This window comes from Cnephaeus nilssonii (genome assembly GCF_951640355.1).
Source record: "Cnephaeus nilssonii genome assembly, chromosome: 7".
Classification (NCBI taxonomy): domain Eukaryota; kingdom Metazoa; phylum Chordata; class Mammalia; order Chiroptera; family Vespertilionidae; genus Cnephaeus; species Cnephaeus nilssonii.
The window spans coordinates 27,311,717-27,334,379 of record NC_137078.1 but is presented as its reverse complement, the minus strand read 5'-3'; positions in this window follow the sequence as shown (position 1 = coordinate 27,334,379).

Genomic DNA, 22,663 nt, shown 5'->3' with positions numbered 1-22,663 from the left:
GTCTGTTACTTGCCTCCCACATATGGATGATGGATTTAGTTTTTAGAGCTTTGCTAATTATTGGCATTTTTTAAAAGATGAGTAAATACAATCATTATTGCTATTTATGTCCTGTCACCTGTCTGTATCTTTATTTCTATAACTAGAGGCCCAGTACACAAAATTCGTGCACTCGGGGGGTCCCTCAGCCTGGCCTGCACCCTCTGGCAGTCTGGGAGCCCTCGGGGGAAGTCTGACTGATGGCTCCCCATGGGGAGCGGGCCTAAGCCATTAGTCCGACATCCTTAACGCTGCCGCAGAGGCGGGAGAGGCTCCTGCCACCGCCGCTGTGCTAACCAGCTGTGAGCCTGGCTCCTTTGTTGAATGTCTGCCCCCTGGTGGTCAGTGCACGTCATAGCGACTGGTCATTCCGCTGTTTGGTCGATTTGCATATTAGCCTTTTATTATATAGGATACCATTGATGAAGTTATTTTTAAGAATGGCTTTAAATAAAGTTTGAATTATACTTCTTAAGGAATAGTCAATTACAAATTCTTTAAATAGGTCATAATTACAGAGTCCCTCCCCTGAATTCCAATCACAGTTTTAAAAGCCTGTGTTACCTGTAGGCTACTGCATTACCATTGTCATCATGGGAGCCTATTATTCTTATCTGACAGAATATTTGGACTTAAAAATTTTTCAGATTTTTGTTTTGTTTACAGAGCACCGATACACACAAAAGTGGCAGCTCCTGTTTAACGTATGAATTATGCTTGTGTGTACGGCTTTCCTTTCCTATTGAAACAGAAATGATCCCAGTGAGTGAAAAGCAAAGATAAGCCGGGCATAGAGTTGCAATCTGAGTTTGTGCAGGTGCGGTTTTGTTAACGTCCTGGTGCAGGGGCATTGTGTTCCTTGCACACACAGTAATAGTCAATTTTTTTAGAACATGCATTACAATGTTCAGCTCATTACAAGTCATGACAAAGCCCCATTGGAACCAAAGAGAGGACTTATGCTCTTTATTTACTGAGAAGCTGTTTCCAGTGTAACTCAAAGAATTTTAGTTTGGGAAGTATCAACTAGCAATTGGCTTTGTGAGTTATTTACAGACCAGCTACTTTTTGCCTTAACATTTCTTACATGCTGCATTGAGACAGTCTTAGGCTTTGCCGTTCATCTTCTCAAATATGCTTTAGGGTGATTAAAATCACACCAGGCCCAACTGGATCTTTATGCCAAAAAGCGGTGCCCCCTTCTCCTTTCTCCCTTTCTTCCTTCATTCAGAGCTAAAACAAACGACTTCATAAGAACCTCATCAATTTTTTTCCCTCTGTGCACTTTAGTTAAAAGACTCTCCTGTGCCGTGCATCCGCTCTGTGGGGACACTATGTCACAAACCGCTTGCTGGGAGATCAAAGTGGGGCATCCTCTGCTCATGGAGTGCCTGGCGTGTCCCTGTAATGCATCCCGTGAGCCTTTTGAGCACACTCACCTTCAAAGGGCTAAGGGGAAAGAGCATTTTATCCCGATTCATAATACATTCAGATTTCGATACAGTGTACAGAATCTAAAGAAATTATACCTTCAAGAGGTAAGTGGCTTAGTAGCTTTCTCTGGGGCCACTTTTGTATTAGAAACTATCAGGAATTTTTTTTTTTTTTATCGCATTCATTCCTTTTCTTCCAATCAGAAAATTCCTAACGTACTTTATCAGTTGTGAGTACATCGTCCTGAGCCTGTGGAATGTAAGATGGGAGGGTGGTGTTTGCTACTCTGCACCAGCAGAGCAGACAAGATAGTGTTTGCATTTTAAGAAGTATGAAAAACATGTTAAATATTGTACATGCAGTTTTATTCTGGGATTCTCGGGCTTTCCCCTTTTTTGAAGCCTGGTCTTGTCCTCCTCTACACAGTCTCCTACCTATTAGGTTTGACCAATAGCTTCGTTTCCTTTCAAGATCACTCATCAATAATCCCTCAGTTCCTTTACCAAATCATCTTGCTGAGTCTCCAGTATATGGTGTAATAGGTTTTGGTGGTGGAAGAAACTTAAAGAAATCCGTAGCCTCCACATTTTACAGAGTAAAAAATCTAAAATTTGTTTACTGCGACACATTACATTTTATCTAATCTCTAACAACGAAGGTTTAAAATATGGCACTATGTACAGAAAATGAAGCATCACCAATTTGAATTATGAACTCACGTCAACAGTGAGACACATCCCGATTTCAGAGAGCTTAAAAGTGTAAGACTCCCTCATTAATACAAACATATCTTTCATTCATGAACTATATAGGCTGTACTTTTGTGTTTCATAAACAAAGCAAATATTGCACCAAAAAATAGGCACCTATCTTCTCATAAGAGGAAGTCAGGATAGCTGCCTCGTTTATGGAGGGAGGCAGCCACTGGAAGGGGACATGGAAGATGAGAGTCACCAAACTTTAAGGTATTCTTGGGCTAGAGGCTGTCCTAGAATTGCAAACAGATAACTTGTGCCTGCACCAGGCACACATTTCCAGTGCCCTATTCTTTGTACAGCTCCTTCCTTCTTTGGAGCTTGTGGTTCTTTCTTGCAAGGCACCACCTGAAAGGTAGGAATGGTCAGAAGTTCCTAACCTTCACCAGGTTGACTTAGGGCAGTGCTGCTGGTGGCTCTCCCCCAGCCTCCTGCCCCTAAGTCCCTGGGAGAGGAGAGTGTCTGGAGGCTGCCTCTCCTCCCTGCTCAGAGATTGACTTCATTGTCTCTTTCGAACCTGAGCCACTTCCATTTCCAGGCCTGGGCAATGATGGCTTCTTCACGGGGAAAGGCTGGTCTTTGGGCTAAGTACAACAGACAGTTACTAGACCTAAAGGAGGATGAGCACTTCAAAACCAATTATATGGCTTTTGTTTTGAAATGTCTATTAATGTGTGGTGAAGCCTATCACTTGAAATAAAAGCATTATAATAATTTGCACTTGATACTTTCTTTATGGAACATGAGTTGTCTGTAGTTCTAGCCTTTGGGGTGATCTGGTATTTGCCATTTGGATTTTACTTGACTGCCAACGTACTTTAAGAGTAATTTTCCTTATGTAGAGGACTACTTTCTCCAAAGATTAAATGTAACACTTCTGTCTCCAGTGTAAAGGAAAGACTTAGTACATGTATCAGAAAAGTTCCAGAAATCACCACCATTTAGTTAATATCTTGCTTTTGCTACTAAATATTTTTCATTCTGTTGAAAATAGCACAAATTAAGATAGTAACTTCACAAAACTGATTCAGAGGTATTAATTACTTTTTAGTTTGTTTCCAGACTTATTACAATTCATACTTTCTCTTGATGGGGTTAATATTGTCATTCTTTGGAGCTGGTATGCTATGCCATTATCAATTTTTATAAGACTCCACTTATATGATTATATCAGTTTGATTTTTTTAAATGTCTTCATTTATTTCCTGGAAGTTATTGAGCTGACATAAAAAGCCATTCTCTAATAGGAGTAAATTTTCCTAAGTTATTTCCATCAAAGCTCATGCTCAGATGCTGCATTTGGCCCTGTGTCAGGCACTAAATTCCCTTCATTGCATTGTCTTCCTTATTCTAAGTGTGTAGAAGCAATCCATGCACCAACTAAAAGTCTCATAAAATGTATAATACTCATATTGATTGTATATTAGATTACAATATTTTTTGCATAGTATTGATTATTTTATAAGTGTTTTGCAACCTAACAGACTGTCAAACTACAGGGGAGGTAGAGGAGGCTTGGGGGAGTAAGCGATCAACCAAAGGACATGTATGCATGCATATAAGCACAATCAACAGATGCAAGACACTGGGGAAGGGTGGTGAGAGCAAGTGTCGGGGGGCAAGGGGAGGCTGGGGAGGTCAATGGGGGCGAAAAAAGGAGACATATGTACTACTATTTGTAATACCTTAAACAATAAAATAAAAAAAATTAGTACATAGAAGCAAGTATTCAAAGCTAAATCTATCAATCACCAAACAAAAAGAAGAAATGGATGGTATTCTTGATATACTATGTGGCAGGCAATCACTGCATATTTTCTACCCAGAAATTCCCCTTGATGATGAAATTTGATCTCTTGGAACTACCACAGCATTGTCAGCTTCTCCTTACCTTTGAGGGAGGTTAGGCAGCATTTGGTTACTTGACTATTGGCTCTCAGGCCAGTTCCCATGCATCTGTGTTCCTCTCTTTTAAGCAGGTTGGAAGTCTGCAAACTTCACTTAACAGGCTCCCTTGCCAAGTGGCTTCCTTGTAGTTTTCTAGCAGGAGGCCCTCACAGGAGACTGCAAGGTGGGAATAAGAGAGTACACTTTCTTTCCTTTGGCTTCAGGTTGCGCCTCTGGCAGCAGTAGCGGAAGAATCAGGTTACTCCTACAGTCTTGCAGAGCAGTGGCCTGGTTGGGGCTCCATGAGCAGCAGGTTATCCAACAGGTATCCTTTACAATAAAGAGGTAATATGCAAATTGACCCTCACACCCTCACAAGATGGCTGCCTACGACCAGGCTGGCAGGGGAGTTAGTGAGAGATAACCAAACGATTGAACAAGCAGGCTGTGTGGGGTGGGGCAGTAAGGGGTGACCAGGCCGGTGGTGGGCAGTTAGGACCAACCAGGCCAGCAGGGAGGGGCAGTTGGGGGCAACCTGCCCAACAGGGGGGGCAGTTAGGGACGATCAGGCCAGCACAGCACGCAGAGGCAGTGAGGGGCGATCAGACCAGCAGGGGGGGGGGCAGTTAGGGGCAACCAGGCAGGCAGGCATGTGAGAAATTAGGAACCAGTGGCCCAGGATTGTGAGAGGGATGTCTGACTGCCAGTTTAGGCCCAATCCCCAGGATCGGGCCTAAACTGGCAGTCAGACAGCCCTCAAGGGGTCCTGGATTGGAGAGGGTTCAGGCTGGGCTGAGGGGACCCCCAACCCCGTGCACGAATTTTGTGCACTGGGCCTCTAGTAATTAATAACAGAGATCATGGGTTCCTGGATGGTATTTCCCCTTCACTCCTCCTGCTCATAGGGTGGAAGTTTCATTTTGCAATAACTAATCACACCCTCCTCTTTCACTCCTTTATCCCTCCCAATATTTAGTAATCAATTTCCTCTAAGTTAACCCCTTGAAATTATTACAGTTGTTTTTGTTTTCCTGATTGATGCATTTTATAAAATGGCATAGAATCTTCCAACACAGAAGGAGAAAACCTAAATGAGGAATCATGAGACATTGATTGTTCATCTACAGGTCTCATTTAATAAGCAACTATTAAACTTCCATAGGCAGCACATTGTCCCGAGTTGTAATGAACAACAAAGAATATAAATATTGAATATTAAAGCTATGTAGACTTCCAACTTATAATTCAAGGAGAATTTGGCTTGGACTTTTAACCATTTATCTTTACTTAGTTCACACCTATTTGATGGTAAAAATAAGCACCTCCAGCACCCTCATATTTCTCTCCTATTAGCACAGCACTCTGAGTTACTGCCTGATGCTGATCATTCCCTCTGTCTTATTCCAGCAAATACATTAACACTCAAGAAAAGGATTGCAATGATGCCATGAAGCTTCCTCTAGCGTCCATTATGTGCAAATATAATGGAAAACTATCTTATCTATTCATCTCTACTTTGCTAAAAACCCCAATAGATCAAGTATCCATTACCCCAATCTATTGAAGACATTTTAGTAACATATCTATTTCATGCTTCACTATTTATTGCAACTGTTCCGTGGGGTGGAGGGTGAGGGTTATATGAGTAACAGGCACATGGTGTGCATTCAAAATGCTCGCTCCTCTTTGAATAGCTATTCGCTTCAATGTCTCCACACATTCTCCCTCAAGATGAGTTTTTACCAAGGAGGCATCTTAAATTTCCACCTTTACCTCCCACATCCTCAATAACCAATGTGTCAGTATCCTGTAGTGAGTTCTACTTAGGCTCAAGCTGGAGCCCTAGCTACCTACTAATATCTCCAGTTCACTGACTAGTTCAAGTTTTCACAGTATTTTCTGTGTGTGTGTTGTCAAGTCGAGATTCAACAAGTTGACTTCTCTGTGCTGTAGTTTCTTTGCGTGTTTAAGAAGAAACTTAAGAGTGAGAGATATGTGGAATGGTGTCAGTCCATCCTAACAGCAGTTGGTCTCAAAGTTCTTTCTGTAAATATTTGCTGCATAAATGCTTAATTAATGATAATAAAATCTCTTTTTCTGTTGTTTTTTCCCCCCCAATAATGTGGAGTCCCCAAACCCTTTGGACCCCTTTTCTAGTTTGTTTCTTCTCGGTCACCTGATGTCCTAATTGCAGCCGATTCAAGCCCTTCAGGGTTCCTGTAGGGATACAATTACTTCTGGTGAGCTTGTAAGCATCTAGCTCTTTCGGTGTGAAAGCCAAGGTTACAGAGCCTTACTGAAAGTCACATCAAGTAATGTTTGAAAGTAAAACACCCCGAGCGTTTTTAAAGTTACAAAGTACTCAATAAAGTTTACCTCTGCAAAGATTAATTATTAAATAATTAACATGTAGTGTCCACAGGCTGATTCCTATTCTCTCCTGTACTAATTATTTGAAAATTATTGCTTTTAACTAAAGTACACACACACACACACACACACACACACACACGAATGAGTTGGGCATTAAGGTCCCATTTCTCATGCTGTTCGCTTTGTGTGTGCCGGTAGGACCTCGGAGGGATCGCTTCACAGGGATCCATGGAAGTGGAAGAGAAGCTCATTTTTCAACCATTTTATTGCTGCTTATGTGACTGTGGCTGAAGCCTCTATAGTAGCGCCGGGCTTTAGGGCCAGCCTCCCTCAATACCTTTCTCTTCTATTATAAGTCCATCTCAGAGTTAATCATTTCCTCCAAGGAGGTGATGCTGTAATAAAGATAATTAAATTGAAATTTAATATAGTGGGGCACGGCACTACAGCTTTATATCAGATGCGGGTTCTGAGAGCAGCCATTACTGTGAGGGTGGAGTGCATGGTATGTAATTAACAATTATGTTTGTCAGGTTTATGGGACAGAAAATTAATAACATGGAGACTGTAAAACAGTGAAGAAAGCCGCAGATTCTGAATAAAGGTGGCTGGGCTATCACCTACTGCTATGGCAATGGGTGTCTTTCTCTCTTGGAACTAGAACATGGGATGCTTGTGATTTACTCACATTTTTTAAACACCTCTCACTCCCTTGCCTAGGGCTTTTTTTCTCCCAAAGGCAATGTTTCTCAATCTTGGCTGCATATAAGAATCTTGGGGGAGCTGTAAAAAATCCTGGTACCAAGGCCCACCCCCAACCAAAACCTTTGAGCGTGGGACGCAGGCACGGGTATTTTGGACAGCTCTGCAGGGCAAGTGATTCCAATGTGCTTGAAGACCATGTTAGTAAATGTTTAGTGTGACTGCTTTTTCTAGGGAAAGGTACTAGGTTAGAAGGAAAAGGAGGTGGGAAGAACAGAAAAGAATAACTGCATAATAACTCAGTATTCACAGACTGCCTTCATCTTGACGTATGAAAATCTGCAGAATTTGTCCACCAATAGGAGGTATTGTTAAGACCGAATGACCCTATTCTAATATTTAGACATCTATACTTCCAGGGAAAACAGCTCTGAGAACTCTTGGCCCCTCCCTGTAACTCTCTCCCTGGCCTCCCAGAAGTCGAAAATGTTTTAAGGTTTCTGAATGAGGCCACGGCATTCCCTTGCCATTCCCTTGCCAACCAAGGCAGAAAGAGGAAAGCATGGTCAGAGCGATAATCCTCACCTGGGAAACGGAAGCATGGATTCTTGGCCAGTCCTCATCCTAACTGTGTTTCATGGCACGCAAGCAGCGACAGGGATCGCAGCGGAGACTGAGAGCTTCTAAAGGCAAATTAGGTAGTTTTTGCACTGAGGTGTAGGGTGAGAAGCTGATTTTGTTTGTATACAGATATGTGCACAAATGCACACACACACACACATACACACACACACACAGTCTAAAACTACCTCAGAATAAATAGTATTTCTTTTTTAAATATGTTTTATTGATTATTTTAGAGAGAGAGGAAGGAAGAGGGAGAGCGAGAAACATTGATGAGAGAGAATCATTGATCCCCTACCTCCTGTATGCCCCCAATGGGGATTGAGCCAGCAACCCCAGCATGGGCAGACACTCAATCCACTGAGCCACACCAGCTGGGCTAAATAGTATTTCTTTATTGGTCTCTTTGAGTTGAAGGGGTCACCAGACTGGAGTAGATTAGAGGGCGAGGGGGTGAGTTTATTATTCATTTATTTGCTCAATTTACCTGAGGTAAAATATGTATTTTGAAACTATTTTTCTAATATGTATTCATTGAGAAACTTTGAGTTTGACAACAGTAAACCATTTAGATATGTTTTCAAAGGCTACTTAGTAATTGAGTTTTGTCTGTTCTCTGGAATTTGAGCATTCCTGCACTTAAGATAATGGGGAGAAATAAAGTTGTGTGGGAGTCAGCTTGTGTTCTGGGATTTATATGCTGGAGCTATGTTTTATTTTTGTCTGTTTCAATTTTGACACAAACTATTCAAGACTAACTAGATAAACATTTGCTTTCTCCACCATAATCGTACTTGGAGAAAACGGTGTATGTATTTATTCTAAACATGGTCAGTATGATTGTCAAGGTTTCTTTTTACATTTGATCATATACGATGTAACCACAGGGCTTGGATAACATTTATACTCTATCAGGTCAGTTTTTCCCCCTGTATATTTTTCTATGAAGATTATTCAGATTTTTCTGTTATTAAATCAAAGGAATGAGGAAACATAATTATGCATGTGATTAAGAACAAAAGAAAAAACCTACTAAAATATTAAAGCCTAGGAATTGAAAGTGGGTTAATTACATTTATCAGTGCAACTTATTTTTAATTTGCTTTGTCTGTTAAATTGCTGAACGATGGCTGTATCAGCATAAGCAAATAATGAGAGTGTAGCCTTGCAGTGTTGAGGTACCTGTATTGACTACAGAGACATGGCAAGTAGCTGTCAAAGCATCAGCTTGGGAATGCTTGAAGTGATTTATCCTGGTCTTGTAGAAATTGTATCTAAAAACCCACATTTTCAACCTGACTTTAGTTTCCTATTATTAGAATACTTAGAGTTTTGGAGCACATGAAGAATGGAGACTATTTTTAACAAGTAGTTTCCATATATTAATAATTATTTTGAAAATCCTAAAAAAGAAATTTCTGAAATTTGAATTATAAGTGATCTCATTTTTACCTCATGCAAAACATACATGTTTAAATGCTAAATTTACTTAATATGTTGACCAAGATCAAAGTAAAATTTCTACAAACAATCTCTGGGTAAGATAAAATTTAGGCAACAGATGTGACTTATTTAAGAAATATATTTTTCAGTTCTTCATAATTCCATGAATTCATCAAGATTGCAATTTTTATGACAGCAAATCTTGATATACAGGAAAGCATTTTCAAAGATTAGCAACATATAAAGCAAAAACTAATTTTGAGGCCTTTCAGTTACGTGTCTGATGTTGACCAGACTGCTTTTCTGTTTTCACAATTGCCTTCTGCTCAGGGGAGACAGGTGTAAACAAAAGCTCAGGAATCAGTAACCATAGCTTCCTTGGTTGAGAGTGTAGTGATTGAGGTCAATTTGGGATGTAATGGCTGGTAAGGAGCTGACTCCCTCCCACACAGAAGAGTCCTTGGTACCAGGGCTGCACAGAGAGCCCCTCCTTCACCATTAATGTTGGTTGCTCAGAGTTTGGTAGCATATCTCTTTTACAGAAACTTTCAGGTGACTTCTAGAGTCCCTCGGAGTCCCAGTTCTTCTGAAGATGAAAGGAGGTATTCCAAGACAGGCGATTGGTTCTTGTGATTGGGAGGTTGGAAAGTTGAGGGACAGATGAAGCTCTGGCCAGGGCTAGCTATGCACATGCAACCTATTTTTTGTCTCTTTGGGCAATGCATGGGGCTGTTCAAAGGCCCACCCAAAGAGCCCCCAGTAAAGAAGACCATGAGCGACATGGCACTTCACCCACTGCAATAGCTGAGTGTAGCCACACAGATGTTTAAGCACCAGCCATGTGCATCTGTGCCCGCTGCAGAGTCGGTGGTTCCCCATTACCATCCAGGGAGCATGGTCTCTTAGAGTTAATGCATCAAGTGCAGAAATATGTGGCACTCATCCCAAAATGAGTTCTGCAGGTGGGAAATGGAGAATGGGGGAGGCAAGGGGAGGGGAATTACTGGCAGGTACCTTCCTGAAGAGGCCCTGAATGCTCATCTTTATACATATCATTTACTTATGTCCATTTGTTGAAAGTGCCTTTTATTTGCATACAAGCTGACTGCAGGGTGGCTGCTCTAACTAATGTATGCACACTTCGCAAATTGGAGCTTCATTATTACTGAAATGATCGCTATAGAAAAAGTTCACTTGGGCTTGATATCCAAACACATTTTTCAAGGAATTTCAATATAGTAGATAATTTAAGAAAAAATCGATTAGATACTACTAAAATCAACTATTGTAAATGACTGAAAGTTTTAAATATATATATTATTTACTCATATGAAAGTATTTTACAGATCATAAATACCACGAATTTGAAGAAACCCTCATTGCAAACCCTTGTCTAGGAATTACATATACAGCCCTTTCAAGCTCAAACCCTGTATAAAAGGATATATTCATAGGAGCTAGTTCAAATTTCTCTTTAAATATTTTGATATTTTAGTAAAAGTTTTATTAAAAATAATTGATACCGCCCTAACTGGTTTGGCTCAGTGGATAGAGCGTTGGCCTGTGGACTCAAGGGTCCCAGGTTCGATTCCAGTCAAGGGCATGTACCTTGGTTGCAGGCACATCCCCAGTAGGGGGGTGTGAGGAGGCAGCTGATCGATGTTTCTCTCTCATTGATGTTTCTAGCTCGCTATTCCTCTCTCTTCCCCTCTGTAAAAAAATCAATAAAATATATTTAAAAAAATAATTGATACCTTTCCTAATACTTTCCATTTTATTTCTTTTACCACAATTTTACAATATACGTACAATAAAATAATATTTTTAACCAAACCCCAAATATGTGTTCTCAAACTCCTTCCCATTTACCATAGGGTATTTTAAAAAATATCATTTTTTATGTGTTTCAATTAAAAAAAAAGTTGGGAAAACTTATTTATAAAACTCCAAATATTTGTTTATGTGCTTAAAACATGTACTTAAATCTATCTACCTGTCACTCTATCTATCTATCTATCTATCTATCTATCTATCTATCTATCTATCATCTATCTATCTATCTAGATGGCAGGAGTAAAATGATCTTTTTCTGTGTACTTTCTTTTATCCCTTATTCACTCACAATAAGGCATGAATATGTATTTTTCCCTTCAAAGGGAAGTACAGAATGGAATATTCCTTATGATACAAGATATATTGATTTCAATCTGATGAATGAATGTCTCAACAGCCCCCATGTGTGCATATATAAGTTCTTCAAATATAGGTTGTAGGCAAATATAAAACTAAAAGCAATTTAAAAACAAGTCTAGCATTTTATGTTATTATTATTTTTTTTTACATTTTTAGGTAAATTCTATGATGTCATAAAATCAACCAGAACAAAAGAAAATTGGGGATTATGAATGATCAATCCTCTGCATCCCAAAACCCCTACATCTATAATAAAAAATACATGTATGTATTTGTATGTGGTTAGTCACTCATTTCCTTCCTTTCTGCCTGCTTGCTGGTGATTACTCTATCTCTCTCTTTGGAGGCAGAGCTTAATATGTTTGAGTCTTGTACTTAATTTCAGAAGTAGGAACAGCAGTAAAACTCCCTTCCTTCCTTCCTTCCTTCCTTCCTTCCTTCCTTCCTTCCTTCCTTCCTTCCTTCCTTCCTTCCTTCCTTCTTTCCTTCACTTATTTACTTATTCAAGTACATTTCTCTGAAGTCATCTGTCACTTGGGAAATAGGCTTCTGCTATTTTAGATCCAAGGCACACGAATACCTGCTAGGGCTCCTGGCACTCTGATGAGCTTGTAAGGCTCTAAGTGCCTCACAGTTAACAAAATCTTTTTATTTTGAACTCTCTTTGTCACTGCCTTTGTTTTCTACAGAAGACAAAATGACAAGGTTTTAAAAATGCATTCTCTTATATCTTGCAATATGTATTTTTAAATCACCCCAACAGTTTTATTCCGCAGCACACCAGCAATTGCTCAGCTCTCATGAACAACTCTATCCCAACAAAATCGTTGAGGGAGGAAGAGGATTAGGGAAAAGGATTTCAGCTTCACGCTTCAGAGGGGCTGTTGTAAATCATGGTATAGGAAGAGAAAAACAAATATAAAAATGATGAAATGTACTTTGATCAGAGTGTGTTTTTAATCAGTATTTTCATAAGCAGGTGCAATTCTCAGAACTTTTCCTCGGTGGGGCTCTACTTCACGAAGTTTGCATGCCAGCATTTCTGTAGGATCAATGCCTACTCTCTCTTCCACTCATGACCATACTTATCATATTTCACAAGGGGCACTACCCAGTCTGGGCTTTTTCAGGGGACGCCTAACTTTTCCAAGATGGGGCTTCTCCCAACCTTCCTGCTGTGTGAAGGATTTGTTTGTGAGTAGATGTCAGCCTTGAAGCAATGGGACTGCTTCCTGAATTGCTTAGAGCTAACTACAATTTACCAGCCTCTGAAGTGGCATTAAAGCAATGTTCATTTTTTAATGAGTATTAAATTTACTTTTAGCCAAACCCTCTAGCTGACAATGAAGTGTTCGCTGGGCTTGCTATTGGCTCTCTCTTTGCTAATTGCTCTGCTGCTGGTGATTACTCTATCTCTCTCTTTGGAGGCAGAGCTTAATATGTTTGAGTCTTGTACTTAATTTCAGAAGTAGGAACAGCAGTAAAACTCTCCAGATTTCAAGTCTCTGAGCAGGGTCTCTCCTCAATTATAAAACAAATCCACATGGTGTAGTGGAAAGAACACAGGCTGGGCTAGAAAATCCAGGTCTGAGTCCTGACCCTATCACTTCTATAAGGAAATGGTAAACTACCACCTCTGGGCCAAATCCAACCCACAACTTTTTTTGTCTTAAGTGCAAGCTAAGAGTGGAGTCTACGTTTTTAAATAGGTAAGGGGGGAAAAATCAAAAGAACAATATTTCATGACTTAAAAATTATATAAAATTTAAATTTCAGGTTCATAAATAACATGACCTGAAATAGCCACACTCTTATTTATGCATGGTCTATGGCTGCTTTCCTGCTACCTCTGCAGTTGAGTAGTTGCAACAATAGCCCTAGGGCCCACACAGCCTAAAATATTTACTATCTGGCCTTTATATAAAAAGCTTGCTGGTCCCTTATTCAAATAGTTGATTGACCACAGGCACATTAATTTACTCTCAGAGCCTCAATGGCTTCATCTATAGACAGGGATCAATAATGGTGGTGACATCACAGATCTATTGTATAAAACAAATGAAGTTGTTAATCTCTCAGCATTTAGAAATCTCATTATTAGAGAAGTAAGACAGAATTACTGGTTATTAGTTGTTTCATTCCAATAATTGTACTTGTCCTTCTACCAATGTGACTGAATTTATTTTTAAGTAGATGATGTAGATAGAGTCTCTTTAATAAATTCATTTATAATAGTATGGTCTAGAAATAGGCATTTTATAGAATTTATACGAATACTTAATGGATATCTATAATAAATCAGGTACTCACTTCTGAAAATAGATGTTATAAAAACGCAAGTCTTTTATTCTCTCAAAATGTCTTTGGGAAAAAAGTTCTCTAAGGCATATATTCATGTATAATCTTTTCCTCTAGACTTTATTTATGATGCATCTATGTGTTCTTTTTAATTGTCCCCAGCTCACTTAATAAAGACAAGTAAATACACAGTCTTCAAACATATTTGGGCTCTGTCTACAACTGCATATAAAATAAAGGGAATAGTCAAGATATTTATACTACTGATCAATCTTAAATTATGTTTACCTTTATTACAAAGTTGAATGATTTAGAAGACTATTTAAATTTTTCCATCTCAAATTTGATCTTCCAAACAGGTTTTGGGATAAAAACCCAATAAAGATTTCTCTTCTGGTGGAACGAAGGCATTTGCCATGCTGCTAATGAAGGGAGAAATAGAGAAAATGCATTTGGTTCTTTCCTGATTCTTGTCCAAAAGCAATTGCCTCCTGCTGTGGACTGTTCTTAGTGTTCAAACAGCGCTGGTCCAGGTCCAAACCTTCCGTCTATTTTGATCCAGGAGAGCTAACTTCTTTGATGTGTATCAGTGGCTCCTAAAGCGCTGTGCCAGGTTTAATCAAAGGTACATAGCTTCAGCAAAAATAAATGACGACAAATGATCACAGTGCTGCACGCAGGGTTTTTCAATAGCCTCCTGACTTCGCTGGGTTGGACCCCCTCCTTAGAGGACAAATGCAGGAACCCTAGAGGGTCTCTCTCCGATGAAATAATTGCAGAAAAACACAACAAAGGGGAGCAGGGCAATATTTTCAAGCCCTCAGATTTCACTGTGCAACCGATATTCCTCTCGCTGTAGCGGCCGAGGACCAACAGGGGACTGCAGGATGCTATCAATACGTGTGCGAGCAAGGAGTGACTCTGAGCGCCAGGATCTCTCAGGGTGGCTGGGAAGGGTGTGCTAGATAAGTATGTGTTCATGCTGAGTGGCAGAGCCTACGGCCCGGGCCAAGCAGTTGGTCAATTAGGGGCCCTTTTACCCACACATCCAATGGTGAGATGTCTCAGTCTAGATGATCCATTGCACAATCAAAGAGCAAGAAGGCCTTTTCAGCTTTCTGCTGATTCTGTCACGACTGTACTGTTTTCCAAGCATTTTGGATCATTCACCTTTAAAATTGTTTTAGGCATACATACATATACAAGTGTTTTGCATTCATTTCACATAAAGCCTATAATATAATAGTATATTAAATTTTAACTTACAAGATTAATGTCTAATACTTTCTTTACTTTCCTCAATGTAGAATTTAAGGCATGTCCAGAGTCTGCATATTATATTTAGAGACAACTGCCATATTATCTAGAAAGGTTCGGATTATTTTCTAATAAGTCCTTCAAAATATTCAAAATCCAAAGTCACAAGATTTTTGCATTATTTTAGGCTAGGATTGAAAAAAATCCTATTTGACCACTCTATCAGCTCTTTTGTTGTTGATCACTCTTGTACATTTCTCTTTTCTCTCTCTTCCCAAGAGGAAACCATCTTCCTCTGGTCTTAACTATCACATATCTTTAAATACCATAAGTGTTCTGACAATTACAAAAGGTTTATCTCCAGACTGAACCACTCCCCTCAGTTGCAGATTTACATATCCCTTTTAACTTAATGTGTCTAAAACCAAATTTCTTCTCTCCCTCCTCCCCCACAAATGTGTCCTCCCTTAGTCCTCTTCAGTAAATGCACCACCATTTTACCAAATGCTCAGTCTAAAGGCGGATTCACTTTCTATTTTTTCTCATCCCCTCCATCAACAAATCCTATTGTTTGGACCTTCAGAAGACAAGCAAATGATTTATATCACCTTCACCACTGACTCTACTCTAAACCACCATAATTTCTTGAATAGGTTATTGCAACAGCCTCATACTGATCCTCTATACCCCACTATAATTTTTCTTCACACAAGATTTCAGGATGGACTGTTTAAAACTTAAGTTAGGTCTGGTCCTACGACAATGGAGATAAACACATTTTGGTGTAGATCCCTTTCACCTGCAGTCAGTGTACACCTATGAATTCATTCATTTAGATACATTTTTGGAGGCACTATTATGTTCCAAGTTCTGCTCTTTGCTCTAGGAATACAGCAATACATAAAACAAAAATTCATGACATCATAAAGCTTACATTCTAGATGAGGGAACAGAAAATAAATAATTAAAATGTGCAGTTTATCAGATGATGAGAGAAAAAAAAAGGAGGAAAAGGACATGGAATAAATGGGATGGTTTGCAATTTTAAATGGGATGATCAGGAAGACTCACTGAGACTAGGACATTTGAGCCAAGACAGGAAAGAAAAAGGAAGAATATTGAATATCTGGCAGAAGAGCAAGTGCAAAGGTCCTGAGGTAGCAGTTTGGCTAGTAAATTCTAGGAACAGCAAGAGTCTGGTGCAGAGAAAACTGAGAGTATGCAAGGTGAGATCCAAAAGGTAAAAGGAGTGAGATTCCTTTTCTTTTTCTCTCAGTGAGATGGGAAGTCATTATAAAGTGTGGATAAACTCCCCTTACCTTTTGCTCCCAGTACCATGTTTTGGTTTGGTTTTTCTTAGGACAGAAAAGGTAAACATAAATCACATTCGGGGCCAGGAAGGGGAGAGAATATTGGTTTTAAGAAATTGTCTTCTGCCAGCTTATTTTTTTTAAATGTCTTGAAGGGTTTATTTTGGTTCTTTATACAATTCATAGTATTACAAAATGTGAGCTATGAAATGCATGCAGTTGGCTGCAGTGGGGGGTGGGTAGCAGAAAGAAAGGATATAATAAGTCTCCTATGATAAGAAAAGAATAAAAAGCCTCTATTGCAGCTCTTCCTACTGTATTCTTCATAACAGATGAGATGAACTGCTTGCGCAGTGGCACCCAGCCAATCTCTAACTAGAATCAATTGCTTTGCCAACAAGGAACACAAAAGATGTTCATTGTTTGCAAACCGAGTTCCTGCAAAGGCACCTTTTCTCCAGGCTAGCAAAACGGAGATCAAGACAATTCCTTCTGCTGCTGCTTTCTGCTGTTTTCTCTTCTGCTGGTATTCAGAAACCCTTCTGGAATTAGGCGCATCTGAAATCTAATCCCAGAGGGTGAGGAGACTTTTCACTTCACAGCTTGATCTCTTCATTACAGCTGTGTGACCGCAGCAGGCAATTGTTCTGGAAGACAGTGGCCAACATTATAATTATCTACATAAAACAATCCACTGGGTACTCTTTGTTTTTGAAGTGTTTTTATTTGTATAAAGTCTTTTTACCACGATGTGGCCAGATTTAGAGAATGGGGCAGGTAGCTCACAGAATACAATTCTGGGAGGGGAAAGGAGAAAGAAAATTCTCCATCTCCAGTCCTGCTCTTTCTTTCTTCCTTCACTAGCCAGGGTTAAAGTGAAAGTTAAATTGGAAACAGCATCAGGAATGATATAGTTTCTCTCTCTCTCTCTCTCTCTCTCTCTCTCTCTATATATATATATATATATATATATATATATATATATATATATATATATATCTTTCTCTCTCTCCTCTCTCTCTTCCTCACCATTTTGACATTTCAACAAGTATTCACCATTCTCACTGTCTCCAGCCCTTGTCCTTTTTCTACAGGTCATTTAAATTCCCTTCTTTCTCTAATTTGCAGCCCTTCATCAGGGTTTTCATCACTCCTGCATCCAGGTCTTAGGGTCCCTACAGCCTTCTGGCTCTGCAGTACTAACAGCTCCATCCACAGGTAAACAGACATTTATATATCACCCTGGGAATATCTCAAACATTTACAACATTGTTTCTATGGCAAAATTGTATTCTTGGTGCCAAACTGCTTACTCAAACTTTTAGAACAGCGATTTTCAACCTTTTTCATCTCATGGCACACATAAACTAATTACTAAAATTCTGCAGCACATAAAATATATACTATATGTTTTGCCAATTTGATAAAAAAATATTAGGTATAATTTTGATCCATTCACACCAGACAGCTATTGTTGTGTTTACTATTGTTATTTTTTTTATTTGACAATCTAGGGGGAAAAGAGACAGTCAGTGTCCCTGACTAGATAGTCAGGTATTGAATGTTTCAAAAACTCTTGAGGCACAGCATTGTGCTGTGGCACACCCGTTGAAAATCACTGTTTTAGGGTATAGCCAGTTTAGAATTTGGAGATATGCCTTACATATTCAAAGGAACCACATAAAAGAACTGGATATTCAGTGTTAAAATTGCAAAGATGCATATAAATCACTGGAAAAATAACGTCAAGGTCCAAAGAGGCGTTGTAAACCAATGATCATTTTATTATTTGTGCCTAAAATTAAAATGTATTTAGTGACTAAAAAGGGACTTTGTTTAGATCACTAAAATAGTCATTGTGTAGATTTGAACTAATATTCTTTTCTTTTTGCATGTTTTGAGATGAGACATAATTATCTGCTGAAACCTGGAGTGTAATTATAATAGTTTCCAGAAGGAATTTTGAAACAATAAAAACTTCTTTGTATGGGAGGAAGGGACTGTTTCATTGGCAAGTAAAAAAGACATTCATATTATACTAAAATAAAATACATTTAATATGGATATAATTTATTAGAATGAACCTTTGGAAATACATCATAATTTAATATCTGGGCTAGTATAACTGGTCCAAAAGTTTAGGTAACTAAGTAGCTTTTCAAAACACTATACAATGATTTATAAAGTTAAACTTTAAAATACTTTAAATTTCTCATTACATTATGTTTTATACTTTTAGTATTGAATGTATTTAATTAAATTTGCATTTTTGAGGGTGAAAGATAATAACAAATTGTCATGAAATGTCTGCCAATAAACACTAACAAAATATGTCTAGATGCCATCTTTATTTGTTTCTTTGTGTTTTTTTTTATTAATGTGCCTAACTCCTTATTATACACTAGATGCCCAGTGCATGAATATTCATGCACTAGAGAGGGCGTCCCTCAGCCCGGCCTGCCCCCTCTCACAGTCCAGGAGCCTTCAGGTGTGGGAGGTGATCCAGCGATCAGGGGAAGGCAACGCTCCATCACACCTTAGCTGCTGCCACTACTGTCAGCACAAGCCTCGGCCAGTCCTGCTTACCTGAGCCTTGAGTGGCCCTGGGCGGCTGGGAAGCCGCCATCTGAGGCTTGCCTGCACCCCAGGCTGGCCCTGGACGACTTGGAGGCTGAGAGGGCTGAGGGACTCTGGAGGCAGGCACGCGGAGTGGCCGGGTCCACCTGGGGGCAGGCCTGGCTTTGCCACAAACCTGCCACCCCAGCGGGGCTGAGGGTACTGGGCACCACCATCTTCTGGCTGTGGGCACCGCCAACTTTGAGGGTGTGGCAGTCAATTAGCATATTCCCTCCTTATTGGCTGTTGGTGCCGCCATCTTTGCGACAGCATGAGGGTCAATTAGCATATTCCCTCCTTATTAGATAGGATTTTTCACTTCACTATCCCACGGACAACTTCAGCTCAAACTCGCTGAGACAGAGGAACCCGTCATAGTTTTCTTAACTCCTACTGTGCATGCTGATGCCTGCCATCTTCTTCCACCTATGCTTGGTTCAGACACCAGGAAGTCACTCTTCCCTTTGTTGTTTCATCTCACAACCAATCACATTTGCCGCCTCCTCCTAATATTGCCTCCCACTGTCTTCATTCGAGTTCTCATCACTTTTTACCTGTTTCATTCTGATGGCTTACCTGCTGTCTTTATCTCCAGCCTCGATCCTCTCCACCTGTCCTAAACGCAGCTGCTAGAGTGATATTTCTAAATAAATCATATCACATTACACCCTGCTTAAAATTCTTCATCCCTAACTCCTCTATAGGGTAAAATTCAAACTACTTAACATGTTTATAAAACTCTGAGACATGTGAGCTTGTGTTCTGCCTCGTGTTTTAGCAGCTCATAATTTATAGTCGCATTTTCTGATAGAGTAGCCACTAGCCATAGATGGCTGCTTAAATATATTTTTAAATGACTTAAAACTGATTGAAAAAAATTTAAAATGTCATCCCTCAGTCACATTTGCCACATTTCAAGGGATTAATAGTCACATCTGGCTAGAGGCAGCCATATGGTGAGAGGGGAATATGAACACTCCCACTGATACAGAAAGTTCCATCAGACAGCACTGGCTCTAGTTCAACCAGATAGCCAATGAATCTCTTCAGGAGTTCTCCAACCATACACACTTTCCTCTCTTTCATATCATTGCTTATATTCTGCCTTCTCTCCATTGTCATAATTATCTTTCTCTTAACTAAATACTACTCAACTTTTCCTAATTTCCATCCCACCCTAGAATAGGATCATTTCTCCGACTGGCTTATTTCACTTAGCATGATGCTCTCCAGGTCCAGCAATGCTGTTGCAAATGGTAAGAGTTCCTTCTTTTTTACAGCAGCATAGTATCCCATTGTATAGGTGTACCACTGTTTTTTACTTTTTGAGGAAACTCCATACTGTTCTCCACAGTGGCTGCACCAGTCTGCATTCCCACCAGCGGGGCATGTGGGTTCCATTTTCTCCACATCCTCGCAAGCACTTGTCATTTGTTGATTTGTTGATGATAGCCATTCTGACAGGTGTGAGATGGTACCTCATTGTTGTTTTGATTTGCATCTCTCAGATGATTAGTGACTTTGAGCATGTTTTCATATGCCTCTTGGCCTTCTGTATGTCCTCTTTTGGGAGGTGTCTATTTAGGTCCTTTGTCCATTTTTTTTATTGGATTGTTTATCTTCCTTTTGTTAAGTTGCATGAATTCCCTATAAATTTTGGAGATTAAACCTTATCGGAGATAACATTGGCAAATATGTTCTCCCATGCAGTGAGTTTTCTTGCTGTTTTGTTGATGATTTCTTTTGCCGTGCAGAACGTTTTTAGTTTCATATAGTCCCATTTACTTATTTTCTCCTTAGTTTCCATTGCCTTAGGAGCTATATCAGTAAAGATATTGCTTTACATATGTCTGATATTTTGCTGCCTGTGTTTTTCTCTAAGGTTTTTATGGTTTCTTCTCTTGCGTTTAAGTCCTTTATCTATTTTGAGTTTATTTTTGTGTATGGTGTAAGTTGGTGGTCTAGTTTCATTTTTTCTATCTATCTGTCCAATTTTCCTGACACCATTTATTGAAAAGACTGTCTTGACTTCATTGTATGCTCTTGCCTTCTTTGTCAAGTATTAATTGAGCATACTGGCTTGGGTCAATTTCTGGGTTCTCTGTTCTGTTCCATTGGTCTATATGTCTGTTCTTGTGCCAGTCCCGGGCAGTTTTGAGGACAGTGGCTCTGTAGTATAGCTTGATATCTGGTATTGAGATCCCTCCTACTTTTATCTTCTTTCTCAGGATTGCTGCGGCTATTCAGGGTCTTTTTTATCCCATACTATAGGCCCAGCGCACTAAAGTCATGCACAGGTAGGTTCCATAGGCCTGGCTGGAGATCAGGGCCTATCGGGGCCTTCCGGTTGTTGACTGGTGCCATCCTTCTCCTGGCTGCTGACCAAGGCCTTCCTTCCCCTGGCTGCAGCCTTCCTTGATTCCATTCCACCCCCTGGTAGTCAGGGCACGTCACAGCGAGCAGTAGAACTCCTGGTCAGTCGAACTCCGGAGGGGACAATTTGCGTATTAGCCTTGTATTATATAGGTTGAATTTTTGGAGAGTTTGTTCTAGGTTTGTGAAATATTCCATTGATATCTTAATGGGGATTGCATTGAATCTATAGATTGCTCTGGGTAGTATAGACATTTTAATGATGTTGATTCTACCAATCCATGAAGATGGTATATTCTTCCATTTGTTTATGTCTTCCTCCATCTCTTTTTTTAATGTCCTGTAGTTTTCTGAATGCAGGTCTTTTACCTCTTTAGTTAAGTTTATTCCTAGGTATCTTAATCTTTTTGTTGCAATGGGATTTTTTAAAATTTCTCTTTCTTTAAGTTCATTATTGGTATATAAAAAGCCATAGATTTCTGGGTGTTAATTTTGTATCCTGCTACATTGCCAAATTCATTTATTAAATCTATCAGTTTTTGTATGAAGTCTTTAGGATTTTCTATGTACAGTACCATGTCATCTGTGAATGACAGTTTTACTTCTTCTATTCCAATTTGGATGCCTTTTATTTCTTCTTCTTGTCTAATTGCTATGGCTAGCACTTTCAGTACTATGTTGAACAGGAGTGGTAAGAGTGGGCAAACTTCTCTTATTCCTGTTCTTAGGGGAAATGCTTTTAGTTTTTGCCCATTGAATATGATGCTGGCTATAGGTTTGTCATATAAAGCTTTTATTATGTTGAAGTATGATCCCTCTATTCCCACTTTGCTGAGGGTTTTTATTAAGAAAGGGTGTTGGATTTTGTCAAATGCTTTTTCTGCATCAATTGATATGACTATGTGATTTTTGTCTCTCAGTTTGTTTATGTGATGGATCATGTTTATTGTTTTGTGGATATTGTAACATCCTTGCATCCCCAGGATAAATGCCAGTTGGTCATGGTGTCTGCTATTTCTAATGTAATACTGGATTTGATTTGCTAGGATTTTGTTGAGGATTTTAGCATCTATGTTCATCAGAGGTATTGGTTTTTAATTCTCTTTTTTTTGTGTGTTATCTTTATCTGGTTTTGGGATTAGGTTAGTGCTGACTTCATAGAAAGAGCTTGGAAGTGTTCCTTCCTCTTGAATATTTTGGAATAGTCTGAGGAGGATAGGTTTTAGTTCTTTGAATGTTTGGTAAAACTCCCCTGTGAAGCCATCTGGCCCAGGGCTTTTGTTTGCTGGAAGTTTTCTGGTGACTGCTTTAATTTCCTCCATAGTTATCAGCCTGTTGAGATTTTTAGATTCTTCCTGA